This window comes from Pogoniulus pusillus, chromosome 18, assembly GCF_015220805.1.
Source record: "Pogoniulus pusillus isolate bPogPus1 chromosome 18, bPogPus1.pri, whole genome shotgun sequence".
In the NCBI taxonomy this organism is placed as follows: Eukaryota; Metazoa; Chordata; class Aves; order Piciformes; family Lybiidae; genus Pogoniulus; species Pogoniulus pusillus.
This window is the reverse complement of record NC_087281.1, coordinates 6,186,269-6,213,569: the sequence shown is the minus strand read 5'-3', so window position 1 is coordinate 6,213,569 and position 27,301 is coordinate 6,186,269. Positions and strand designations below refer to the sequence as shown.

The 27,301-nt window shown below is 42.7% G+C and overlaps 1 long non-coding RNA gene across 6 annotated transcripts in view; it reads right to left on the bottom strand.

Annotated features, from left to right (window-relative positions):
• The window catches only part of LOC135183364 (uncharacterized), a 62,479-nt gene that overhangs the window by 12,417 nt on the left and 22,761 nt on the right, over positions 1 to 27,301 (bottom strand). For all 6 annotated transcript variants that reach the window (XR_010305530.1, XR_010305533.1, XR_010305531.1 and 3 more), the window contains one exon: positions 10,681 to 10,827. This is a non-coding gene — a long non-coding RNA (uncharacterized LOC135183364). The remainder of the gene's footprint in view (positions 1 to 10,680; positions 10,828 to 27,301) is intronic.

The window sequence follows — 27,301 nt, the reverse complement described above, 5'->3', positions numbered from 1 at the left end:
ATGTTGTGTCTCTTAATCACATTGAATAACATAGAGCAGTCGTTTGTATGTACTCTTAAACAAGGAGTGTTACCCTGGCAAAGTAAATTAGGGCAAGTGGAGAAGTAATGCTGCTGTCTTATGGGGAAAAGAATAAAAAAGGAGCAAGAGGGTCTTGTCAGGAGTAGTGCCTGAAACACTGTCAATAAAGACAGTTGTTGGACACTGTAGTTCCTAATATTTTAATCTTGTAGGAAGATGCTCACCTGTAAAATATTTATTTTGTGGAGAGTGAAGAAAAAAAAAAGAATCTACCCTCCTAATTCTGGGGACATTACAAATGTCTTAACTCAAAGGCAAACGTGGAAAACAGCAGAGCAACAAACAAATCTACATGTAGGAAAAACTCTCCAAAAACACAAAGAGCAGCAAAATTACCCAGGCAAAGGATGGGCAGTGCAGAACATGTTCTTTGGCATTCAGGAAGGAAACTCAGGCTGAACGGAGGCATGCTGGGATCATGGAGCCATTGGCATTTGGCATGCACACAACTCAAAACAACTTGAAAACCTGGAACTGTCTTGCAACAGCTGCAAAAGCATCACTGAATTATTTCAAAATACAGAGCAGTTCCATGGCAGGAAGGTATTTTCTCCTCCATGATACTATCCATGTAACATTGCTGCCTTATTTTAGACAAGATTCTAACCATTATTAGAATTCCTTTAGTTTCAAACATAGAATCATAGAATCAGTCAGGGTTGGAAGGGACCACAAGAATCATCTAGTTCCAACTCTCCTGCCATGGGCTGGGACACCCTACCCTAGATCAGGCTGCCAAGAGCCTCATCCAGCCTGGCCTTAAACACCTCCAGGGATGGGTCCTCAACCACCCATTCTTAAATCAAGAGAAACAAAACATTCCTTTGTACCAGCATACTCCCCCTTGTCAAATTTCTACCACTATTAGATCTAACCTTATTAACAAGCAACTCTTCTTGTTATTTGTGCTTCTGTGTTTCTTTTTTAAAACTCAAAACTTAAAGCTTTTAATTGTGCAGGGTTTTTCTTATTCAAAGACTATTAAAAGTGATTTCTCCTATGAGCCAGTTGTCATCATTCACATTAGACTGAGTTCTTTTTTTTCCCCCCAAAGTGCCTGGCTGACATACTCTCACCTTCATGAAGCACTTCCTAGTAAAAAAATGTCATATTAAGCTTTATAAACAAGAGTCAAATCAGCAAGATAGGGAAAGTAATTTTGCCCTGCTCAGCTCTGGCTTTCAGAATTCTGTGTGGCTTTAGTTCAGTTTTATTGAAACCAGAGAAAAGCAACAAGGGCAGGCTAGAAGTCAGAAAAATGCAACCTATGAGGAAAAGACTGAAAAAAATGGTGCTGTTTGAGCAAGAGGAAGCTGAAGGCAGATAAAATAACAGTATTCAAATATTGAGCCACTGCTTAAAAAAGAAAACAAAGCAAAACAAAAATGTTTTCAATTGCTGTAAGGTTTGTGGCTAGACCTTAAGTGAACCTGTCAAAACGAGTGCAGCACCAGCACTGCAATAGCCAAGGGAGTTCACACAGTTCCATCTTTAGAGATTTCAACAAACAGGTTAATGTACAAACATGTGTCAGGAATGCTGCAGAGAGTTCATCCCTCAGGGGCTGGATTAAATTGCTTCTTTAAGTCTCTCCCCAGGCCTATTCCTATTATACACAATTTTGGTTGTACAGTAGCAACATGTAATTCAGATGCAAATGTTCTGTAAGCTTATCATGACGTTTTGTGATTAACTCCATCAATGTAAAACATTGCCATGCTAGACATACACAAACCCCCTGTTGTTCAATGGACACAGGAAAAGGATCTGCTTTTTTACAAAGTGCTGTGGTTTGCAAAAGGCTTCACCTCTTCCCTCTGACTAGTAGCTGATATAGGAACAAGTAACTTTAGTCAATAATGCTATTTGGTTCAGAAATCATAGTCTTGTGCATTATCAATGAGCAGACTGGTCCACAAGAGTTCCAGCTCCTGTATTCCAGTTTATATACAAAGGACTTAAAAGGATATCCTAGGGTCATCAAGCCCAGGTCCCTGTTATCAGTCTACCCTGCAGTCTATAATTTATCAAGCTTAAATTTGTTTGCAAAGTCCTGTCTTAAAACAGCACTTCCATTAAACTATCTGGGCAGCCGTTCCAGCCCTTTCTCAGATGGTTTGAAACTCCTCACATTTTTCAATGTAAATTTAGTTAGGGCAGTTTATACTACACTCTTGTGCCAGCACTGACTTTTACCTTAAATATCTCCTTTCTGTCCCCCTAATGACAGCAATTCTATCCTCTCTTGGGTTTAAGGTTAAATTTCTTGTTGTCTCTTCTCTATCTAGTCCCTTAACCACCTTTCATTTTCAACTACTAATTTTTATCTGTAGAAAAATGGCTCTTTGACATCGATATGAATTTAATTCAATCCTTTCCTTGTCAACAAGGTAAGTTGGTAAAGACATGCAGCTCTTAAGTATGCCACAATGTCCTCCTAAAGTATAGATTGTGAATTTTCTTATTTCAATTACGGTTCCTTCAATATTTACAAGCCTTGTGTAGGGTTGAAATATGATCAGTGGATCCAACTGCCTGTGTTTTAGTCTTGCTTCACCCTAATCATAGGCACAGTATATGCTGTTTATATCCTTTTCTCACTACTTGACCAAGTCTCAGCTATTAATTCAAAATCTTTACTTCTGGATACTGCTTCACGTACTAGTTCTTCCAAATATACTGGCTATTTAAATGTAGTAGCTCTGTCCTACCCTTGAAATGAGCATGGTGAGGTCTTTTGACTTTGCTGCCATCTCAGGCGTGCTCATTTCCATTTCTTGGTGCTCAACAGCCTTCTCCTGAAGCTTTGTATTCCTCAATAACTTAGAGGGAATGTCATTTTTTTAACCTGTACTTTCACTGGCTTTACTTGTTTCCACACTCTATCTTTCCTCAAATGCTTGATTATTTCCATGCTCTATTTTAACTCAAGTGCTTGATTGTTGGCACTTATTTAAACCAGACAATATTCTCACCAGCTACATTTTGATGGTAAATTACAATACTCACCAGAAAGAGGGCAGCTTGGATGTGGAGTCCTCCTCAATGAAACAGGGTCCAAGTTGTTCCTACATTCATGCTCAGCTCACCCACTCCACTACAGGCAATTCTCATGTAGGACTTCCTATATCCTATCTGCTAGTCATTAGGGTTCAAAGTAAAAAAACCAACAAAGCAAAACCCAAACCAAATCACACATAACAAACAATCAAGCAAGCAAGCAAACAACCCACCCCGCCACTCAACCCCAAACTTCTTGGAGTCAAAAAGTGAGCTTATGTCTACAGCTTGTGCCCAGAGTTTTGGGCAGGCTGACTCCTGAGGGCTATGCCCCAGGCTGTTGGTCAGAGTTGCTGTAGCACACAGCACTGTCCATCCATACCATAGATCAGATGCAGAGGCTCCAGGATGAGATTCATAACAATATTACCCTGAGTGAATGGGAAATACTGCATTTCATTCATATTTCTGTGCCTATTGATGGTGTGGGAGAGAGAATTCCCTCCACTATAATGTGAATTAGCATACTTTCAGATGGAGAGACTGCTGAGGAAGCAGGCTGGGTGTTTGCAGGCTGCACGGCTACAGTTAGGCATCTAAATATCACTTTAAAGCAAATACAAGCACTTGGATGTTTACAAAGTTGCTTCTTTATCAAGAACTTGATAATAACACCTGCGTCCAACAGAACACAAAGAGAAGCTTTATAGTGGTGGACTACCTGGCTTTTCTAACCTCTTCCAGCTCTCTAACCTCTCCAGCTCGCCTGTCTGCAAAGGAGCAGTAAAACCCTAGCAGAGCTTACGTAACTGCTGCTCAGTATTGCATTAAGGTTCCTCCATCTGACATGTAAGACTTCCACCTACTCAACTCCTGACTTGAAGTAATGATTCTTGATACCACAGTGCTATATTTGCTCCCAGCAGGCTGATAACAAAATATATGGGGGGTGCCTGATCCAATTTATGCTATAGCCCAGGACAATAAGTGTTTCACACAGGCTGTTATCATCAAGCAGCAGGATCAGCTTAAGTTTGTTGCTTTCTAGAGAAGAAGAACAACATGTTCCATGGTGTTTTAAAATGTTAGAGAGCTGCTACTGTATCATTAGGTCTAATTTTAAGCTTTGACAATACTGTCAATGAGCCTTGGTATTTTGTCATCACTGCACTATTTGTAAAAGTCTGTTTCTCTCCACTGGCTTTTTTTCCATCTCTGTGGTTTGCAGTCTTGTTACTTGTTTTTCTGTCTAATAGAAATTCTAGAATTACTGGGAGAAAGCACAGTGTTGCTATGAAAACACAGTTTCCCCTTCCTTGAAATGCTTCTCACTGTTTAAAAACGAATACTTTACAAATGTAAATGAATGCTGCTTCCTCTCCCTCCCAATTTGTTCCAAAGGCAGCAGGAGCTTTTTAAAAAGCTGGTTTGCTCTAAACTTACTGAGGTAATTCTGAGATACTGTGAAAAGTTTATTTCTGTACACCTCCTTCTCTTTTGCACAGAAACAGTTTCACAAATCTCCTCTTACGTAGTGCTGAGAGTAAAGCAGTTGTGGAGTATCTGAAATGCCAGCAAAGATGATTGAATTTGCAAAGATAAAGTGCAGGAATAAACAAAACATTGTAGCATGCTTTAAAGATTTATTTGTGCTTTTCATTTGAGTGGTTTCTTTTCCTGGTCCACATAAAATAAATACTTTTAAAAGGCCAGCAAGTACAAAATAAGCCTCTGTGTTCCACTAGAGCAGAATAAAGCAGCTCATAGGCTTTCTGTTCAAGCAACTTTGTAAAGCTCTGGCTAGAAGTGAGAATCTGGCAATTTTTGCTACTACTTTTATGCTTACTTACAGGTCTCCAATCTCCAATCCTCCTCCTCACCTCAATACACGTCCTGTATTCAGAATTGACTTTTCAGAACATAAAACACGGCTTAACTTACCACCTGTAAATAGCTCCATCTGCTCCAGAACATTTTGTGTCCAAAAAGAAACAAAGAAAGAGCTCCATTCATCTTGATAGAAGATTGTCACTGACAGTACTTAATTCCTCCTCTTAATGTTCTGGGGAGATGATTTAAGGAATCAACTGTTCACTCCCTTCCCTTTACTATAAACTTTACAGTCCACTTCTTTTGCCAGTTGTCTGGTCACATTAGAAGATGGGACGAGAGTCGAAAGCATGGATGAACACTCACAGTTTGCGGTCACAGTCTGTAAGACCAGCCTTATCCTAGGGTACATCAAAAGAAGTGTGGCCAGCAGGTTGATGGGTGTGATTCTGCCCCTGTACCCTCCTCTGGTGAGTGTAGCTCTGGACCCTCCAGCACAACAAGGACATGAGCCTGTTGGATTGGGTCCAGAGGAATGCCGCAAAAATAATCAAAGGGGTGAAGTGGCAGAAAACCAGAAATGCCTAAAGCTCCTCAGGTGCTAAAAAGCAAGGTGTGTTTTGGTGATGGCTCATTACATTCTGCTTCACCAGTGTTTTAGATGTTTGGTTTGGCAGTTGGCACTGTTCCAAAGAGCAGCAGCTTTAGCCTAGTTTGGAAACTGAAGAGGAGTAAGGTAGAAGGTGGCAGCACCACTCTGGCTTCTTGTGTCTCACAGGTCTTTCACTGCCGTGCACTCAGGAGGGATTTTATTCACAGTTGGTGCCACAAGTTCAACAGTCCAGTCCTCTCTGGATACACTAAATCAGCTCTTCCAAAGAGCAACTGGATACTTCAGTTCTGACTCACAGCTAGATCAATAACTATCAACAAGCTCAGAAACCTTGCAGGTGGTTTTAAGTCTGTCTTTGGGACATTGGTGTAACCACTGCCACAGAGACATTGACATGAGCAGAATACATTCAGATTCCTCAGGGGGGTTGGATATCTCAGATCCAGCCACTCTGGCATATCTCTGAGTACTTATAAAGGCTTCTGGGTTTGCAAGTGTCAAGGGACACACATGTAAGGTGAGGTGTGAAAATGTCTAACAAAATTCAGAAGAGAGAAGTTCAGGGGAAAGGAGATGACTCCCTGCAGAAAATGACACCAACTCACATACCTGAGTGCTGGATTTCATCTTCAGAGCTCTGCTTTAGGTTACAGTGTTGGCAATACCCCAGGTATTCTATTCCCAAAGTTCTACCCCAGTTCTCAGGAAGCATATGAACAAGAGGCAGATAGGATTAAAACAGACAATATGTAAACAAATACCAACTTTGCATTAGCAAGAACTTAATAAAGACTTCATCTTGCTAGAAGTTACTTCTAAAGTATCTGTACTCTGTACTGAATATGGGTGGCTGTAACCCAAGGCCAAAATATTTAAAAGGGAAAACCAGAAAGGCTGTAGTGTGAAAAAAGGGACCAACCAAGTAGGAAAAGAGTTTGCTCTGCATTTCTAGAGGCACAACAAAACTAAATGCTTTGCATGGACAGGTTGAAAAGATTAGGAAAGGGGCATTCTTTTTGAGCACATGACCTTTTCAGCGACATGGCAAGCAACAAGTAAAGAGAATAGGGCAAACCTAGAGGTGGGTTTATCTTTAAACACCAAGTTTACATTCAAGTTTCTAGAAGAAGAGTTGAACTGCACCAGTATTTGTGGACTTTAGCCTACAACTGTATATCTTTTGACCCAAAATGTAGTTAAAGTTTTCTATTGTGAATTATTAGCACTTAACATTCTTTAAGCTGAGGCTGGCACAGACTTTCATAGACTTAAAGCCACAATTGGAGTGGGGCTTGTTGGGCTATTTGGTTTGTTTGCCTTTTTTTTTTTTCCCATTTCAGTAAATGCAGATTTATAATGTGCTAAAAATTCTACAGATTCCTTCAATCAGAAGTCGAGAGGGAGGCTTTCAAAACATTCTAGCTTTTTTTTTTTTTTAAAACTTGAGCCACCTCGTAGCTTTTTGTTCAGGCATTCCTTCCCATCAAATAGCACAAGAGCTAGCATGCTTAATAAATAAATACACAAAGGTTACTGAATGTACAACTCCTTCCCTTCACAGTCTCCCTCTACCTTGCATGCACACACTGCAGGTTTAGACTGCAAGCGTAATTTAATTCCCTCGACTCAGACCAGCCCTATAAAGATTCAGAAGAAAAGATTATTGACTCAAGACAACTTGTTTAATGTGTGAGCTTACCACAGATCAAAACTCCCAAAGCCAAAGTTCTGTTTGTTGAAGTATTCATTTAGACTTCACCTTAACATTCTATGAGGAGACTTCTGTGTATTCCAACCGCTCCAGAAGGAAAAATGTGAAGATTGCTCAGGAGAAACACCTAACTCATCTTCTTGTGAGATTTTCTGACCTGTAGCAAGTTTCTAGTAACTACATAGTCCTAATGACATCTCGTTCAGTGTTCTGGTTGTATACACAGGATGGACTTGAAGTGAAAAAGCAAACAGTCCTGTGAAATAGGGAATTTCTTAATCTCAAATACATAAGGCAGACTTCATCTCTTCAAAAAGTGATAAAAACTCACGATAGAGCTGCTTTGGAAGTGCTTTTTGCTAGTATACCTCAGGCTTTGGTAAAGCTGTTACAAAGCTGCACCTCGTAGTCTCAAAAGCCAAACTACCTTTTCCATAACTAGCCATCTGTGATGCAGGTAAACACATGCAAGGAATTAAAACCAGCTGCTAGTTATGAGAAGTGGACAGGCTCACTCTAGTCAAAAGATGAATTTTTCTACTGTAAATTTTACATACTTTTGGGTTCCCAAGGACTACACTAGCATTCTTAATGCTGGGGGGAAAAGAGAGAGAGAAAGAAAGGTAGAGAAGCACTCCTACTACAGTATTTCACAACACTGTATCAGTACACAAGGTTCAGTCAGTCCAAGTCCAACAATAAGGGGCGAGCTGTAACACACTCTGCATTGTCATGCAGCAAAGGCTACTTTCCACATATGTATGCATGCCTGCAGCCAGGCCAGCTGCTTCTGTCCCAGTCTGAACAGGATGGGAGGTGAATGGGTTAAGCCTCTACTTCCACTCCTGGCTCTTCAGGTCATATGAAGGGTAAATTTCTTACTGATGTTTTTCTAAGGTTGCATGTCAGAACTTGGCTTTTTATTTTTCTTTTTTCCCCCCACATTGTTTGCCAACCATTAAATCTTTAGGAAAACATATTCTTACAGAGCTTAAAACACACATGGGTAAAAGAATCTGATGTCTCATGCATGACTCCTTTTGCATTTTCTTCTATGAAAGTGGCATTAGAGATGTATCAGATGTCAGGAGGTGTTAAAGATCCTTTATCTGTTACCTAAAGCACATTCACCACCTCTTCTTTCTACAGAGGGCATTACCACTTCCTCCTTATGTCAAGCTGTTTGGTTGGCAGACATCTGACAGGGCAAGCACAAGTGGCAGAGGAAATTCTCTATTACAGCAGTCACCTGATGCTATACATTCAGTGACTGCCTTGGGGAGGATGGTTGCATACACAGGAAATCCTTAGTGTTCAGGGTTTGTTACTACATTTTCCCATGAAACCAGAACTGAAAGAAGCTTCAGTTATGAGGAATCTTTTGAAGCTGACCTTATGATCTAGTAATTCTGAGTGTTTCTCTGAGACTTGAAGAGCACTGCTAATACATCAGTGATCAGGTATACAAATAAAGCCTACACTCCTATTGATCTCTGTATTTGATCTTATATGGCATGCTGGTAGGGGCCTGCTGTAGTGCTGCTATAGTGGTGGCATTGGGCAAAGGCAATAAGAATACAAAAATCTAGCCCATTTTCAGCTGTCAGCTAAGAGGAAATACTGCCACTAATATTCTGGAAAGATATTTCCTTGGCCATGTTGATGTTCAGTGATTTCTCACTCTACGTCCTTTACATAAGTTTTCTATTTCATTTATACTCTCCTCGTGTATATTTCCCAAGGCTCAGGCTGCATATTCTTTCTTTAACCAACACAAATACTGATTTGATTTTCATTCTCCCTTCTCTCATTTATCTTGTGCTCACAACTTTATTTCTTGCTGACATGTTTTCTACTTCCCATTTCTGTATCTCAGTTCCCAGGCTTTGCTTCTGTCTCATCTTGATCAGTCTGTAATTGTTGCTTCTTTTTCTTCTTTCACTCTTTGTTTTCACAGTCTCTCTTCTCGACCTCCGCACAGTCCAATGTCACTACAAATAGCTTGCTAAACTCCTGGCAGTTGTATGGTTTTGTATGAGGTTTGTTAACTAATTGCCTTGGGCTATCTTTGGGGTCTCCACCGTTCTCCATAACTAATTCAACTGCACAAACACTTTGGAACTCTTAAATGTGCTACAGTTCTGAAAGTATCCATAACAAAATGAACTCCTTCAGCTTTTCCCCTTGCAGAGAATGCAAGCTCTTGCCTGTCAGGGACATCTTTAAATCTGAGTACCCAGATGGCCTGTTTCTTCATCTCTTATATAGCTCTGGTAGAAGTTGTCTCTCACATGCTAACCTCAATGTGATTCTCACACTTCAAGGAATGCATGAGAAACACACTCTTGTTGCCTGGGTGAGGTCATCTGGGGTTTCTGATCCATGCAGAGTATGCAGTAGCTGTGACATAGTCTACTTCATAGTTCATACCAGTTCTCTCTCAGATCCACCAATTCAACTGTTTGGGTTTCTCCACCTGCTGTCTTGCTGTGTCTTCCAGCCCTGGATTCCCTGGCAAAGGCAGCACAGTGCTCCCCAGACACCCCACAGCATCCCTCCTGCTATTATTAGAAATGCCCATCGCTATTTTGTCACCACATCCATCTCAGCTATTCAGAAAAAAAGGGCACCCCAAGAAGAATTACAGAATCATCTAGGCACTGATGGCTAAGTCTTTATTCTGTCCTTTGAACTCAGTGTAAATACAGCCCTGTTTGACTGAGAGCTGGATCTAATCCTTAATCAGGCAGTGAGCGCAGTAGTATGGCTAAGTATAGTAACCACTTAGTTTACAGTACAGTGACCCAATAATTATGCAAGATAATACTGTATGCACTTAGCTTGCCTGTACCATTCAGAGCACTTGACAATAATACATGAGCACATTTCATTATCTCTTTCCCCAGCTCAGGGCTCTCTATAAACAGACTGTTTGCTCCCAAGATTATTGGAGCTATGTCATGGAGGACTGTCTAGGTATATTTAACCCCACAGATCATTCCAACATGCTTCTTTAAAAGAAGATCATATTGTTTTTCCTGCTTTCCATTTTTGAAAGGCCAGGCTTTGGCCAGAGGGTACTCTACATATCTGGCTGCAAATAGACTGCTTGGAGCCAAGCAATGCAGTGCCTTGAGTAATTCCAGCATTCATTTAAGCTAAATTACTTACGATACTCTCTGCACAAGCCTCTCTGCTGTTGTATTAATGTTGCAATCTCTACCAGAAGAAAAACATAATTTGCATGTGTTCTCAGCTACTGCAGTAGCTCACACATGGCTCTCAAGACTGAAGCCAACTACAATAGATTCAAAGTCTGAACTGAGCTGCCAGAAAGGGGAAATTCTGATGTGCCAGTGAATCACCCCGATGGTGAGAAAGCTTCATGTTCTTACATAAGCAGCTGAAACGACATCAGAAACATTTTCCAGTGATAGTTACTCACTTGTATCAAAAGCTCATCACCTTTGTGGAGAACATAAATCAGAAAGATGTTAGCTGAGCACGGTCTATTTTCACCTCTGAGCTGGTATTGTGAGTCCAAGTTCGTTGCCAGCAGAGCGTGGCTCCATCGTGGGGAGAATGTAAAACGCTGCAGACAGAGGGTAGAAACACAACAGCGATTTTAAGGAACCTTCTGGTTTTCAGCAAGCACAAAACACAACAGATAAACAGAATAAACGTTATGAGGGCATGCAGAGCAGAGAGGCACCCCCTGCTTCACCAGCTGGTAGCTTGCCAAACAAAACAGCAGCAGTGGGGATTAGAACTTGTGATGTGTGCGTTAGAGCAGGACTACCTATTCCTTGACTTTTCTCCTCTGAAAAGCTGCCATGTGAGGAGAAACATTCCTTTTATTATTTATGGGGACAGCCACTCTTGTTTATTATGCTCGTGTTACTATGTCACATGCCAAGTACAAACCCTCCTTTTCAAAGAGGTTTCTCTTCGTAGGGCGGCTGGGGAGCCGTGTGTGTGTGTGTATAAGGGAAGAACCCCTCCCCCCCGCCCCCCATTTGCGGGATTACTGAGAAAATAGAAGCCAGGGTAGAGAAAGGTCTTTTCTACATCGCTGTGGTTTTGCTTAGAAAGGCAGCAGGAGTGCTCCAAGGCCATTGTGCTCTGGTGTATTAGCAAGAGATCTGCCTCAGCACCGCTTCTGCTTGCCCCAGCACTACTCATGCACACACATCTCTTAAGAGCTCAAGCAGTAAAGAACTCACAGGAGAAGAATGATTAAACATCCAATAATCTGAACACGGGTATTTGGCAGCTTGTAAGAGAGGGATCTTTTCACTCCCTTGCTGGGTTTGTGCCAGTGTTGATAATCAGAAGAGAGAAACAAGTTTATTTTCTCCTCTTCTTCCCCCTTACTGTTTCGAAGGCAGCTGAAGGGCAAATGACCTATATTCTGAGTTCAGTGACACAGGAGGGTCCCCAGCACCTGATCACTTCTTTGTGCATGTCCCCTGAAGCATGCATAATGCTGAAAGACCTGGCCCTGGTCAGTGACTGCGAAGGAGGAAACCCTTGGCTGTTCTTGGACTGTGGCCTTCGTACAGAATGCAGGCAAGGATTTGAAACAATCTACTGAATGCAAAGCAAATCCCAAGGCAGAGGGAAGGGAAATCAGGCAACAGGACTTTCTGTGGTAGGTGGCAATGGATTTACCGCTTGGCAGCTCACAAACCACCTACAGCTGGGGGAAATTGCTAGTTCAGTTCTCCCATGCTTAATGTGATTACTGGTACTAGTTCATAGGCTTAATTTCATTCCTTTGAATTCTTCTCCACTAACAAAAACAAAACAATTGAGCAGAAAAAAACCCAATAAAAATCCCTTCCAAAAGCACAGAGTACAAAATGCATTTTTCAAACCAGGAACCTTCACTCTTTCTGTCTGCAGAAGATTATTCTTTTTTTAAACCAAATGATACACAGAAAGAGCTTATTCTGGAAAATTAATATGCTGTGTTTTGTGGAAGGAAGAGAACTTTTCCTCCTTTCCAGATGGAGTTTTTAAAGAAGACTCTGAGCAATGCTGCTTAAGTGTATAACCTAGAAATTAAATGTCTGTGTGAGACAGCAGAAAGACAATGGGTTTGCTGGGACCATGTGAAAACATGACTCAGTTGGATGGTGAGAAGGTACAGGTAGCAGACCTAGATAAGTATAAAGCTCCAGACTTCAGCACCACAGCTCCCACACAGAGCCAGGAGATTCTGCCAAGAGGGCATAAGAGAGTGAACATGTGAAAAAGAACAATGCACAACATGATTCCTCTATTACACATAATTTTTTCAGATTTTAGCCTTAAAACACATGTTACAGCAACTTATTGCTTCTGGATGGCCTTACACTAAGATGTTCAACTTAGGTTGGACTGGTGGCACTTGGTGCCATGGTCTAGCCTTGAGCTCTGTGGTAAAGGGTTGGACTTGATGATCTGTGAGGTCTCTTCCAACCCTGATGATACTGTGATACTGTGATGATCTTGGAGATCTCTTTCAACCTGGTTGATTCTATGATGAGCAAATATTTTCCTGTTTATCAGCAATGCAAATACCATATCACAACAGCAATACTTCAGGTAGGGTCCTTTTTTCTTTACTGGCATGATGTGAATTGCAGGACAATTCCTAACAGCCAAAGGAAACATACCATAACAAAGCCTATGCCAACAAATTGGCTTTTGCACCACGTGAGGCTGCTAATACAAACACTGTAAGCAAACTATACATGTAACATACCAGTTTACCCCTTGCTTCCAGTAATTTGCTGAGCTCGCTTGGATTTCATCCTTAATATAGTATGAATAGTTGTTGCAAATAATGGAATTAATTCCTTCCCAAGGCATTCATTAGTGAACCAGAAAGAATCGTTAACTTTTCATGCTCGTTCAGATTTGCCTTAGAGAATTTCATGGACTGAATATGGATGTGTTCTTGTTTTAGTTTTTCTCATGAAGAGGCATAAGTCATGGCCAGATTATAAACAAAACATCTGACATAAAACAATATAATACTGCTCCCCCTAGTCCCAGTATTATCTGCTGAGTCCACTGCAGAGTATGCTTTTGCTTGCTGATTTTACCACCCATTAAGTGTATCATCCTTGTTGCTCTCTGCTGGACTCTTTCCAGCAGGTCTCTGTCTCTCTTGAACTGGGGAGCCAGAAACTGGACACAGTATTCCAGGTGTGGTCTCACAAGGGCAGAGTAGGAGGGGAGAAGAATCTAGCCCTGCTGGCCACACTTTTCCTGATGCACCACAGGATGCCACTGGCTCTCTTGGCCACAAGGGCACATTGCTGGCCCACGCAGAACTTGCAGTCCACCAGGACAGCTCCCAGCCTGTATTGGTGTCTATTGTTATTCCTCCCCAGATGCAGGACCCCTGCACCTGTCCTTATTGAACTTGATGTGGTTAGCCTTTGTCCAGCTCTCAGCCTGTCCAGATCTTGTTGGATGGCAGCACAGCCTGGGGGGTCTCAGCCACCCCTCAGGTTTGTATCATCAGTGAACTTGCTGAGGGTGCACTCAGAGCCCTCATCCAGAGAGACATTGAACAAAACTGGACCCAGTACTGATCCCTGGGGAACACCACTGGTAGAGGCCTCCACCTGGATTCTGTGCCACTGATGACAACTCTCTGGACTCTGTTGTTGAGCAGTCACTTACAGACCAGCTGTCTATGCCACATCTCCTGAGCTGTTCTGTGAGGGTGTAATGGGAGGCAGTATCAAAAGCCTTGCTAAAGTCAAGGTATATGGCATCCACAGCCTTTCCTTTGTCTACCCATTTGGTCATGGTATCACAGAAGACTATCAGGTTAGTCAAGCAAGATCTTCCCTTGGTAAATCCATGTTGGCAACACCTGATAACCCTCTTTTATTCCATGTAGCTAGAGATGTGCTCCAGAATGAGCTGCTCCATTACCTTTCCAGGGATGGAGGTGAGGCTAACTGCTCTGTAGCTGTCTGGGTCTTCCTTCTTGCCTTTTTTGAAGACTGGAATGACACTGGCTTTCTCCCAGTCATCAGGCACCTCCCTTGTTCTCCATGACTTTTCAAAAATGATGGAGAGAGGCTCAGCAACAATCTCAGACAGTTCTTTCAGCACTTGTGGGTGCAACCCATTGAGACCCATGAATGTGTGTGCTTTAACTTGGTACAAGTGATCTCTAACCCAGTCCTGACTGACTAGGAGAAGCATAGACCAGAAATGCACCTGGGCTTCCAGCCTGGGTGTTGGCTGTACCTTGTCCTGCCAGCCTAGGTCCATGTCCCTGAAAGAGGGGTGACTCACTGTGAGGTGGCCATCACCTCATCACCTGCAGCTGCCAGACCAGGTGCTGGGTGCTAAGCTGGGGAACTGCTCACACACCCCAGGTACACTGTCTGAACATACAAGTAAGCCTCCTCTAGAACCCAGTTATTGGCTGGGTTGGCAAAAGGCTTTGCCTGAGGAATGCCCCAGGATGGATATACTGGTGTCCAAAGCATGCACATCTCAGTTCTTCAAGCTCTCTTTGCCTGCAGTTGTTTAAAATCCACCATGGCTGCATCTGCTCACAAAATACACCTCAGAGCCTGGGTGCAGTTTTATTACGTTGCTCTTCCTGACTCCATATTGCTTGACTGTGTGCTGGGATTGTAAGGTCTTGGTGGAAGACGTAGTACCAACTCATCTGTTTGTAAAGCAAGCTTTAAAGTGTAGTTATCATCATCATGGGGAGGCTCTCAGCACCACTACAGTACTAATAAGCCATCAATAAAAATAAAGTAATACACTAAAACCAAAAAGCAGCAGAAGCAGCTGCCAAGAGCCCCAAATATTTTACCTTCCTTAACTTTAAATGAAAGCAAGTGAAAACTTTGTGTAGGAGAAGCTTATACAGAAGAAGAATGCTTTTTTAACCACAGGTGAAAACTCACCAATAGAGACAAAAGTTTCTACTACACTGTAGGGAAATCTACTTAATAAACACACCTATGTGATCACTTACTGAAATAAACCACCTTAGGCAATTGTAAATATTTGGTAAGAATTAAAAGAGGACTCTTTAAAAACATTTGGTAAAAATTACACAAGAAACTGTAAAAATGAACATTTTTGGCAAGTGTCATACAGATCCAGTTTTGCAACTTTTGCTTAAAGAGTTGTAACCCATTTGATGACATTACATATATGACTCTGTGTGTGCATGTATTCTAGGTGTCTATAAATACATGCAAAGACCTGCATGTGCTTAACTGTTTCATGGCCTTAGGAAAAAGTCAGGACCCTCTCAGGTGCCAACATTCACTTCCCTTGCTCTGAAGCAAAGTTTCTGTAAAGACAGTACCTGCTGGGCACTGACACTCTGACTATCAAGTGGTATGCAGAGCCCAGAGGGGTTGTCAAAAGTTCATTCATCTTAAAATGGAAAAAGGAAATGCTTTGCTGCATTGGAACAAAATGGAGCCTGGAGAAGAGGAGGCTCAGGGCAGACCTCATTGCTGTCTACAACTACTTGAAGGGAGGTTGTAGCCAGGTGGGGGTTGGTCTCTTCTGCCAGGCAACCAGCAACAGAACAAGGGGACACAGTCTCAAGTTGTGCTGGGGGAAGTATAGGCTGGATGTTAGGAGGAAGTTGTTGACAGAGAGAGTGATTGGCATTGGAATGGGCTGCCCAGGGTGTTCAAGGTGTTGAAGAAAAGCCTGGGTGAGGCACTTAGTGCCATGGTCTAGTTGACTGGCTAGGGCTGGGTGCTAGGTTGGGCTGGATGATCTTGGAGGTCTCTTCCAACCTGGTTGATTCTATGATTCTAAAAGCTACTGCTTTTTCACTCCACTTCTAAAAGTGCCTCAGTCTCCTTTGCTGGGAGCTTTTCTTGCAGCAAAACCACATGAGGGCCACCCAGCATTCATCTAAACAGAATGATACTTTTGCTTCTGAAGAACAAGAGGTCATCAGCTTCAAAAAGTTTCACATTCCCACCTTGACTGAAGCAATAGCTTGTCCTCGTTATAAGGAATGCCACTGTAGCTAGGGTGTAAATGAAGGACCCTGATGATTAGTTGCTAATATTTGTTCTGCATAGCCAAACAGGGGGGAGGGGAGGAAAAGCACCTGGTAAGAAAAACAGGCATCAAAAAAAAAAAATCACTTCTGGTGATTAAATGAGTTTACTATCATTTCTGACGACTTAAGAAAACATGACCTGTGCTTCTGCATGGCTATCTGTATCAGTTGGCCTGATCCAGCACCCTATTTCTTATCATGAATCATAGCAGACCCTTAGAGTAGAAGTAGCATGGACAGCATGATGCTTTCTCTGATACAGCTTTCCAGCTTCCAGCAATCAGCAGGTAGGGTTTTAATGGAGCAAGAGGTGGCATCTGGATTGGGGCATGAATAGGTCTCAATTCAACTGTTCCTATCAACTTCCCAATCTCCTATTACATGTTTGTTCATTCTTCTGGTTGCCTTTGACATCCAGCAAGAAAGAATTCCATGGCATAATTGTGCTCTGTCTATTGACTTAAATCTGATGACAGTTGTTCAGATATAAGATGTAATGAAAAAGTGTTTCCCACATATCTTCTTCCCTGCTTCTTTGCATATCTCCTCACAATTTTCTTTTTTTCTCACTTTTTTTAGCCCCAAAATAGCAATATCTTTACTTTCCTCTCCCATTCAATGCCTCTGAGCATCTCATCTCTCTTTCTTGATGCTTCTCTCATTCAAGTACATCTTTTGATACAAGGGAACAGAACTACCTGCAATAACCACAGTGTAGGTGGATGATAAATATATACAGTGAAACAATGATGTTTTCTGTGTCACTCTCTTTTCTTAGGGACATTTTGACTCTGAGGCTAATGTAACCATTTTCAGAGAATTAGCCTCAGTGATCCCCAAATCCCCTTCCTAGGCAGCAGTAAGTAATTCAGCACCCAGCATTCTGCATAGGTAGCTCAGTTATACAAACCAGGGGATACAGAGAATGAGTTTCTCATCACTGAATTTCATCTTCCACTTAACTCCCATCATCAGTGAACGCTTTACATGAAAGGGTCAATCCTGAATACACGGAATGGTAAAGAATAAGTACTACATGCATTTTTCAATGTATGCATGCATCTTGCCTTTTAATTCTCTCTCACTCTGAACAACATACTCCCCTCCATGCTGATCTAGCACATCTGTCTGATTCCCACATCAGAAGGAATTGTGTTGTTTTGCGCTAGTACAGAGTGTACAGCATATCACAAGCTCTGTTATGGACACCTTGCTGCTTATTCTGTTTGGGAAGCAACAATCCTGCTACCCAGGTCCAGGGCAAACCAACCCTGAGCAGTGCGAGTTTGAGCAAGTCTGGCCTACTTAGCTAGGGAACGATTATCTGGAGTTAGTGTTATTACATTATCTGTACATAACAAGAAGATGTGGCTTGCGTCTCTACAGCCTTTCAGGAAAGGCTCTTAAAGCAATTTATGAAGATGGAGTTTCCAGAGGGAGCAGTGAAATTCCTGTTAAGTGTTTTGGAGATGAATGAAGCAACGTGCTGTAAGTTTAAAGAACTCATTCATCATCACACAGGTTATTTATCAGCAGAAGCACAAAACCCAGAAGCCTTTCTGATGCTTGGTAAGCCCATCATAAATGTGATGAGATGACAGAGGGTTCCTGAGGCAGGGGCCAGTAGCTGATAAGGCAAGAGCTGCATTCCAGCCCTCTATCTCATGTTTACTTCAGTCTGATCACTGTGCAGCATTCTTTCCAGTGAAAGGAATAAAGTGGGAATCTCCTTTCCTTCCTTCTGGAGGGCTAGGCTCCATTTCAGAACATGAAGGTTTACCTTATCAGGAGAAATTCCTGCCCTGCACAGCCTGACAAACAGCTCAGCCATGTGCAACGTGCATTTGTGTGCTACAGCAAGAGGAAGAGCTGGTGGAAGGTGCACTACTCTGCAAAATCTCGGGGACAGATAATACTGTAATGACAACATGATCAAGACTGTATGGTCTGGAAGCTTTGATGAGCTGTAATGGAGCTCCTGCATCGGGATGATGTGGTGACAGAGGTTGCATGGTCTGCATAGTTCAGAGCATTCACCAGCACCTCAGCCTGTAGGGCAAACTTCACAGGTTTTAAACTCTCTGGAAAACGCAGGACAGGATGGAAGCTCCTGTTGATAGCAGGAATGAGTCTAAGCCTTAAGAAGAATTGTTTTTCTCAGGGCTGTTAGGAAATGCTAGCAAAGGCATCAGCAGCTTGGCATCCTGGAAAGGCTTTTGGCAAAGCACATGCCATGGCTCATGTGTTCAGGATGGTACTACCAGCCTCTCATCACAGGAGGTGCTGGGTGCCCAGGTGTCTCAGGATATCAGTAAGAGGACAGGAAGGTGATTACTGATTGAAGCACAGCCTGTGATCGTTGGGGACATATGGCCACTGCCTTGTCCCCTGGGTGAGTTTGGTTAGCAGCTATAATCTTAGTGGTATCAGCATCTATCCAGTTCATTTGACACTCCTATTGATAGCATCTCTCAGGGGGAATAAGGACATAAAGACACTTTGAAGCTTTACCTTTGCTTTTATTTCAGAGGTAAAGCTGAGCACAATCTAAATATCCACTGTCAGGGGAGCCTAGGGAAGCTTCTCTCACATCTATGTCTTCTATATATGCCTCAGGGGTGCCCAAAGGATTTAAGTTTGCCTCTGGCTTCTTTACCAAACATTACTTCCAATGCAAATAACTTAAAAGAAAAACTTTTGGAGTGCAGGCTCAACACACTCAAATGGAAGAGGAGTCCTAGGATGAACTCTGCATGCAGTGGATCCAGCTGGCTTGATTGATCTCACGCTAGCATAATCTAGAAGAGTTTTTGCTCAGCTGGGATGAAACTCTGATTGAAGCTCTGTTCCAGCTCCTTTTCAAGACCATCACTGGAAGAGTCCCTGTCTGCATTATGCCACACTGCAGAGTCATGTCTGCCTGTCGTGTGTCCCTGTATCAACTGGTGTGCCCCAGTCAGAAAGGGATGATTATTTGATTTAATGAATTCATTAATGGATTTTTTTTTTTTAGATGACCTTTTCAGAAGGAGGCAATGAATTTGTAATCTGCATTTGAGACCATGCAAAAATTAGACTTTATTTGAGCAGTAGCCTCTGGATTCACATAGCACTGTCAGAAAATTAGGCATGTACGTTGGGAAGGGCAAATGACAGCAATTTTTCTGTCAGGTTATAAAGTGGTATCTGTAAGGCAGGGAGAATCTTTTCCATATGTAGAGCATTTTGCAGGTGGGATGCTCCACAAACAGTGACAACTGCATATTCCCAATATCTTTCACAAAAGTCTCCAATATGATCTGTTAAAAAGCATCTGGAAAATTCACCTTAAAACAACTCCTCACGCCAGTGAAATGACCTGCCAAGCTGCAGCTTCCCAATCCTTCCATTATGAAGAAATTTGCTTATGGTGCAGTTTATGTGGGCTCCATATTCCAGCAAAAATACATCCTGTGCTATCAGGTTACCAGAATCAGTCCTAAAGCAACTGTTTTTTAGAGGGGGAGGGAAAAAAACCCAGAAGCAGCAGCATGCTTCACATTCAGTAAGTCGCTGTGACAGAGTTCTCAGGGAAGTACAGGAACACTAGAAATGAGAGTTGTTTTTTTACTTTTCTCATGAAAACCTAACATGGTAACTAAAACCAGAAGAAACACTCACTTCTCAAAACTGAGCCATAACCAATTTTCCTGCAAGGGTAGTGTCTCCAGACAGCAGTCTACTTGCCACAACAACACAACAAAAATAATACTCCTCCCTCCTCTTTGAGACAGGTCCTGGGGAATACCCCACATAGTTTAAAGATTTGGAGAACAAAAGGTAAAACGTCTTGTTTGGGGGCCTTGATGGCCAAAGTGTTTTGACCATGCTGTCTAGGGTCGAAAAGACTCCCTGATAGAAGGTCTAATACTATAAACTCCTGCTCACTATAGACTAGCTTGAGCTTTGCCTTCCAGCAGAAACTTGTGTGCTCCCTGAAAGAAGGTCTAATACTATAAATTCCTGCTCACTACAGACTAGCTTGAGCTCTGCCTTCCAGCAGAAACTTGTGTGCTCCCTGAAAGAAGGTCTAATACTATAAACTCCTGCTCACTACAGACTAGCTTGAGCTCTGCCTTCCAGCAGAAACTTTTGTTTCAAGGACAGGATTTGAAATAAAAATGAAGTAAGGGATTTCACCTTTTGCTGAACTGCTTAGGTTTTCCTGTAAGGGAAGCAAATACCAGGTGCCAATGCAGCATCTACAGAGGGTTTGGGGGATTTTAGAAAGAATCTACAGAGATGCACGAAACAAAATGCAACCACACATTCCATCAGCCAGCACTAGAATCCACAGTCCTACCCTTATCATCTGAAAACACCAGTTTTTATACAGGGAGTCTTCCCCCCTTGCTTTCCATGGCTTATCTGGAGCAGAAAGAGCATGCACAGGAGGAGATCTGAGCGCAAGCAGTTACTGATTTCAGAGGTTAACCTAATTACTAGAAGAGTGCTTTTACATGAAGCGGCAGTGACCTATTTAACGACTGTGACTCACTTTCCTCTTTCTTTAGGCTGGTAGTTAGATGCCACCCGCCCATTCCCCTCACCCTCAGAGGAAGGGATCTTGTTTAGTTGGCCATATGTACATAACTGTGAAGCACTGTGAAATGTGCTCTGGAGACAAGGGTGAGTCTGATGTACCCGGTTCTACATCGAACTGCAGCTTCACACAAGGCTCAGTTTGGCAAGCAGTAAGCCTGCAGGGTTACACAGCTGGGTATTATATTGCCTTAAAGTAAAGATCAGGCAGACACATGCTTTAGAACACTGAAAAAGACTAGATCTGCAGCAGACACTGACTTGTTTACTTTCTTACCTTATGTTTTCAGTTGCTCCCATTGTTTTGACCTATCTATAAGAAGGTGATTCTGAAGAAGTGACACCCATGTGAGGTATTTCACTTTCATACTGTCGAGAGCAGTTGAATTTCTAGAGCTGATGCTGCATTATGAGTTTGGAGAAATACAGATAATAGTATTTGATCTTTTATTTTGGGAAAATGTGGATAAGGCTGCATCTTGCTTCTACTACCCAAGCTTGCATGTCACTTTTACTCATGCACCCACAAGATCCTAAACATACCATTTAGTTTCAGGGCACTTCACAGTAATCCTCTCATGAATAGTCACTATGCATGCACAGGAAGAGATTAAAAATCAAATGGTTGACTCATGCCAATCTAAAGATTGGCACACTGCTGCAGACTCATTAAGGAATAGCAGTCTGGGCTTCCTACATGCATACTTGCCCTGTGACACTGCTCCTTCTGGGACTCTGACCTGACACTCTGAGTAGCAGACCATCTTGCTGGCCTGACCAGGTCTTTTTCTTGCCACCATGACCACCAGTGGTGTAGCATCTGTTCTGGCAAGCTGTATAGCTGTAAACCTGTTATTGCTATCAGACTCAGAAATGGGCTTAGGGTCTCCTTTGCTCTGAGCAGAATGACCAAAGCATCTGCACTATTTTCTATGCACAGTCCTTTTGCTTTTAAAAGAAAGGTATTTGTATATTTTTTTCTGTCTGACCACAAGTCATTGCTTTGAATAAGTAATATTAGGCTCTTAAATAGTTTAATTTCCTAATTCCAGAGTAAAAATAGATATGAACTAAAATTGGGGCTAGATCAGTCTTATGACAATGAATAGCATTACACAGCACTAAACTGAATCAACTAAGTCTTTGAAAAACACCTGTATGTCTCTTGCTGTTTCCATTAAAAAGTGCTCATGAGCAAAGCAACTTTCTTCTGTTAACATACAATGACCAAGTAATTTATTTCCTACATGCAACTTCCCTTACTAGAAAAATCTATGTACAACATAGATTGAATTTTCTATGGTGTTTACCATATTATTGCAAACCAACATCTTATCATATGGTAAATTCATCTCTCAATCTCACTTTCTCTGTCAGTGCTTGGTGCTTCTTGGCCTCTTGTAGTTTTTCTTGCCATGTTTCCTATAGCCCTTACTGAAGATTTGAATCTGTGATGGTTTGGGGGTTACCCCGCCCCTCCCACACTTTGTATTTGCCCCAGCTAACTCAGACGGCCTCTGGGAATATAGATGAAGCAATTTATTTACAGCTAGCAGAATTTACAAGCAGCTATTTACAATATATACAGTTATATACAATTATATACAGAAATATACAAAGGATAAACGATATGAAAGCACAACTCCCCTCCCAGAAACCTGAGTCCCCAGGAGGGGCTCTCAAACCACCCCAACACCTCCCCCCAGCCCTCTCAACCTTACCCCAGTTCTCAGGAAGAAAAGAGGTGCAGCCAAGAGGTTAGGGAGCAGGGTTAGTAGGAGCAGGGTTAATGAGATGTGACCAGGTCTAAGGCAAAAGCAAGAGTGAGAAACAAAATGGAGAATGTTTTCTTCTTCTTCCCAGAGTTCTCAGCGTGACTGTGAGAGAAGTAGACACAATTGTTTTTCATTTCACTGCCCGTTATCTAGTTCTGTTACCAAAACATTCCAGCTTGCTTCAAACTAGCACAATCCACCCCTTGTCTACTTCGCTCAGAGTATCGCTGAGAATTATCTAATCTAATCTAAACCAATATTTACACTAAAACTATATATACAAGTTCAGTTCACACTTCAATCAGATGTAGGTGATTCAAAAGCTCAGAACAGGGACTCCCAGGTGATGTTGGGTTCGTGCTCACATACTGTAGATGCTATCGTAGATTCTCTCAGTGTTGGGCGCCGATGTTACCTAGAACAGAAAACTCCTAACAGCTTGAATTTAAACTCTCTCAGCTAAGGTTAAATTTCTCTGTGGAATACACTGGATTTCACCATTCTCCTGCATTACCCAGTAGGTGTGACCAGGACCCTCAGCAGATACCACCCCTCGGACAGGTTTCCCTTCGCCCGAAGGAGAAAATACCCAAACAGTTTTCCCTAACAGATTCTTCTCATGTACAACAGGAACTTTATCACCGTCTACTGTTTGGACCAAATCTGATTGTGCAGGTCCTGCTCTGTTTACTGAACCTCTACTATTTACCAACCAGGTAGCTTGTGCTAAATGTTTGTCCCAGTTTTTCAGAGTTCCACCCCCCATGGCTTTTAGGGTGGTTTTCAGCAAACCATTGTAGCGTTCAATCTTCCCTGAAGCTGGTGCATAGTAGGGTATGTGATAGATCCATTCAATACCATGCTCTTTGGCCCAGTTTTTCACAAGATTATTCTTGAAATGAGTACCATTGTCTGACTCAATTCTCTCTGGAGTTCCATGTCTCCACAAGATTTGTCTCTCCAAACCAACAATGGTGTTACGTGCAGTAGCATGTGGAACTGGATAGGTTTCCAACCATCCAGTGCTGGCTTCTACCATCGTTAGCACATACTGCTTGCCAGAACGAGATCGAGGTAAAGTGATGTAGTCAATCTGCCAGGCTTCACCATACTTGTACTTTGACCATCTCTCACCATACCATAAGGGCTTGATTCGCTTAGCCTGCTTAATAGCAGCACAAATGTCACAGTCATAGATGACTTGGGTGATAGCGTCCATGGACAAGTCAATTGACCTATCGCGAGCCCATCGGTATGTTCCATCTCTGCCTTGATGTCCAGATGAGTCATGGGCCCACCGAGCTAAGAACAGCTCACCTCGGTGTTTCCAATCAAGGTCAATGTCAAGTTCAGAGTTGGTATCAACTTGAGCAATCTTAGCAGCTTGGTCTGCCTTCTGGTTGTGTTGATGCTCCTCAGTTGCTCTGCTCTTAGGCATGTGTGCATCTACGTGCCGCACCTTCACTGGAGTTTTCTCCAGCCGTGCATCAATGTCCTGCCATAGATCAGCACACCAAATAGGCTTTCCTTTCCTCTGCCAACCATTCTTCTTCCAGTCCTTCAGCCAACCCCATAGAGCATTGGCTACCATCCACGAGTCGGTGTAGAGGTAAAGGATAGGCCAATTCTCACGTTCAGCCACATCAAGAGCAAGTTGAACAGCTTTTACCTCAGCGAACTGACTGGATTCTCCTTCGCCATCTTTCGTTTCGGTAACTCTCCTGGTTGGACTCCAAACTGCTGACTTCCATCTTCGCTTGTTCCCAACAAGACGACAGGAACCGTCTGTGAACAAAGCATAGTTCTTTTCCTGATCAGAGAGATCACCATAGGGAGGAGCTTCCTCAGCACGAGTTATTTTCTCCTCCGGAGGTTTGGAACAGTCTGTGCCTTCTGGCCAGTTGGTGATCACCTCCACCAGACCAGGTCGGTCAAGATTACCCATTCGTGCTCGCTGGGTTATCAAAGCCATCCATTTAGACCAGGTTGCATCTGTGGCATGATGCGGTGATGAACCTTTGCCTTTGAACATCCAGTTTAGAACTGGCAGTCTAGGAGCTAAAAGTAATTGTGACTCAGTTCCAATCACTTCAGAAGCTGCTTTCACTCCCTCATAGGCTGCTAGAATCTCTTTCTCAGTTGCGGTGTAATTTGTCTCTGAACCTCTGTAACAACGTCCCCAGAAACCAAGTGGACGACCACGTGTCTCATTTGGAGCTCTCTGCCAGAGACTCCAAGTTGGACCATTATCACTGGCAGCCGTGTACAGAATGTTTTTAATGTCCGGACCAGATCTCACAGGACCCAAGCCCACTGCATGGACTACTTCTCGTTTGATCTGATCAAAGGCTGCTTGTTGTTCAGGTCCCCACTCGAAATTGTTTCTCTTACGAGTCACATCATGCAGAGGTTTGACAATCTGACTGAAACCAGGAATGTGTAGTCTCCAAAATCCCACCACACCAAGAAAAGAAAGTGTGTCCTTCTTACTGGTGGGAACTGCCATGGTAGAGACCTTGTCAATCACATCCTGAGGAATGTAACGGCGACCATCCTGCCACCGCACTCCCAGAAACTGAATTTCTCTGGCAGGTCCTTTGACCTTGTCTCTCTTAATGGCAAAACCTGCTTGCAACAGAATGTCAATGATTTTGTTACCTTTCTCGAAGACTTCCTTAGCAGTTTGGCCCCACACAATGATGTCGTCGATGTACTGGATGTGCTCTGGAGCTTTACCTTTCTCCAGTGCATTGTGGATGACTGAGTGACAGATGGTTGAGCTGTGTTTCCACCCCTGAGGCAAACGGTTGAACTGGTACTGGATTCCTCTCCAGGTGAATGCAAACTGAGGCCTGCACTCCTTTGCTATGGGAATAGAGAAGAAAGCATTAGCAATGTCTATGGTTGCATACCATTTAGCCTCCTTCGATTCCAGCTCGTACTGGAGTTCCAGCATGTCCGGCACAGCTGCACTCATGGGTGGCGTCACCTCGTTGAGGGCACGAAAGTCAACTGTCAGTCTCCAGTCGCCTGTAGGTTTACGCACAGGCCAGATGGGACTGTTGAAAGGTGAATGAGCTTTCTCGATGACAGCCTGACTCTCCAACTGACGAATCAGCTGATGAATGGGCAACAAAGAGTCACGGTTAGTTCTGTACTGCCTATGATGAACAGTTTGAGTTGCAATTGGCACTTCCAGGTCCTCTATGTCATGATGTCCCACAACTGCAGATTCATCAGAAAGTTCAGGTCTAACAGACAATTTCAATTTATCATCCTCAATCTCTACAGATGCTATTCCAAAAGCCCATTTATGACCTTTAGGATCTTTGAAACAACCTTGTCTCAAAAAGTCAATTCCCAGAATGCAAGGCGCATCAGGACCAGTTACAATAGTATGTGTCTTCCACTCTTTACCAGTTAAACTGATCTCAGCTTGTATCTTAGTTAACTCTTGAGATCCACCAGTGATTCCAAAAATAGATATGGACTCTGTCCCTTTGCAATTTGATGGCAATAAAGTACACTGAGCACCTGTGTCAACTAAAGCCCTGTATTTCCGAACTCTTGAACTGCCAGGCCACCTAATGAATACATTCCAATAGATTCGGTTCTCTCCACTATCCCTTTCCTCCTCCTGGCTGGAGGCAGGGCACCCCTAATGCTGAACATGGCATGTAGGGTGTACACAGTGATTGGTGTTGTTGTGAGAGGAACTGCAACTGTTGGAACAATTGCAGTTGCTCTCGGGAGCTGAAGAAGTGACAGCTACTTTTCGGGCATTACTGCCTCTGTTTCTGCCACTCTGCAGTTCCCTGACCCTCTTTGAAAGAGCTGAAGTAGGTTTACCATCCCATTTGTTCATGTTCTCCCCGTATGTGTCACGCAGAAGTATCCACAGTGACGCACGTGATTGCTGCTGTCTGGGTGGAATTTGTCTCCTCCTAGGCTGGAATTGCCTTGCAGGAGGTGGGCGTCTGTTCCTGACTGCAGAAACATGCACCCATTCAGATGATGCAGGAATGGTATCCTTTACCAGATTGGAAATTGAGGTTGTAAGGTCCTCCTTCAGTTCTTTCATGCTCTCCTTGATGCCATCTCCAATCACACCATGTGTAATTCATGTAGTATTAAGCCTTACAGCTAAAGAAAAAAATCCCAAATAAATCAGCCTTAAAAACTTGGCCAGAGACTCTTTTTTACATGATGTTCTTTCACACTATAATAAGTTCAGTGCCAGGCAGGTCTTAAACTAAAATTAATTCCTTTGACAGTTTATATACTCCAACCCCTCCTCCTCACAACCATCTTATCAACTTCTTTGATTTGTTCTGGTGATTCCTGATTTTGATGCTGCATAATCTTAAAGTCCAATTAAAAAACTTCCTTACTGAGTAAAATGTGTAAGGCTCAAGACGAGGGTGTGAGGAGAGCTTGGCAAGCACAGAGCAAAGACTGGCAAACTGCTCAGAAGAGCAGATGCACAGCCAGGCCCCGTGATGGGGTGAAAGATATTTCCTAGACTTTCAAAGATCATCTGACAGAAGGGTTTTTTTGCAATGCAGAAAGTTCCTGCTCAACCGAAAGGAAGCATGAAAAATAAGGACTCTTGCTGTCAGGACATAGCAGGCAAGAAGCAATTCACT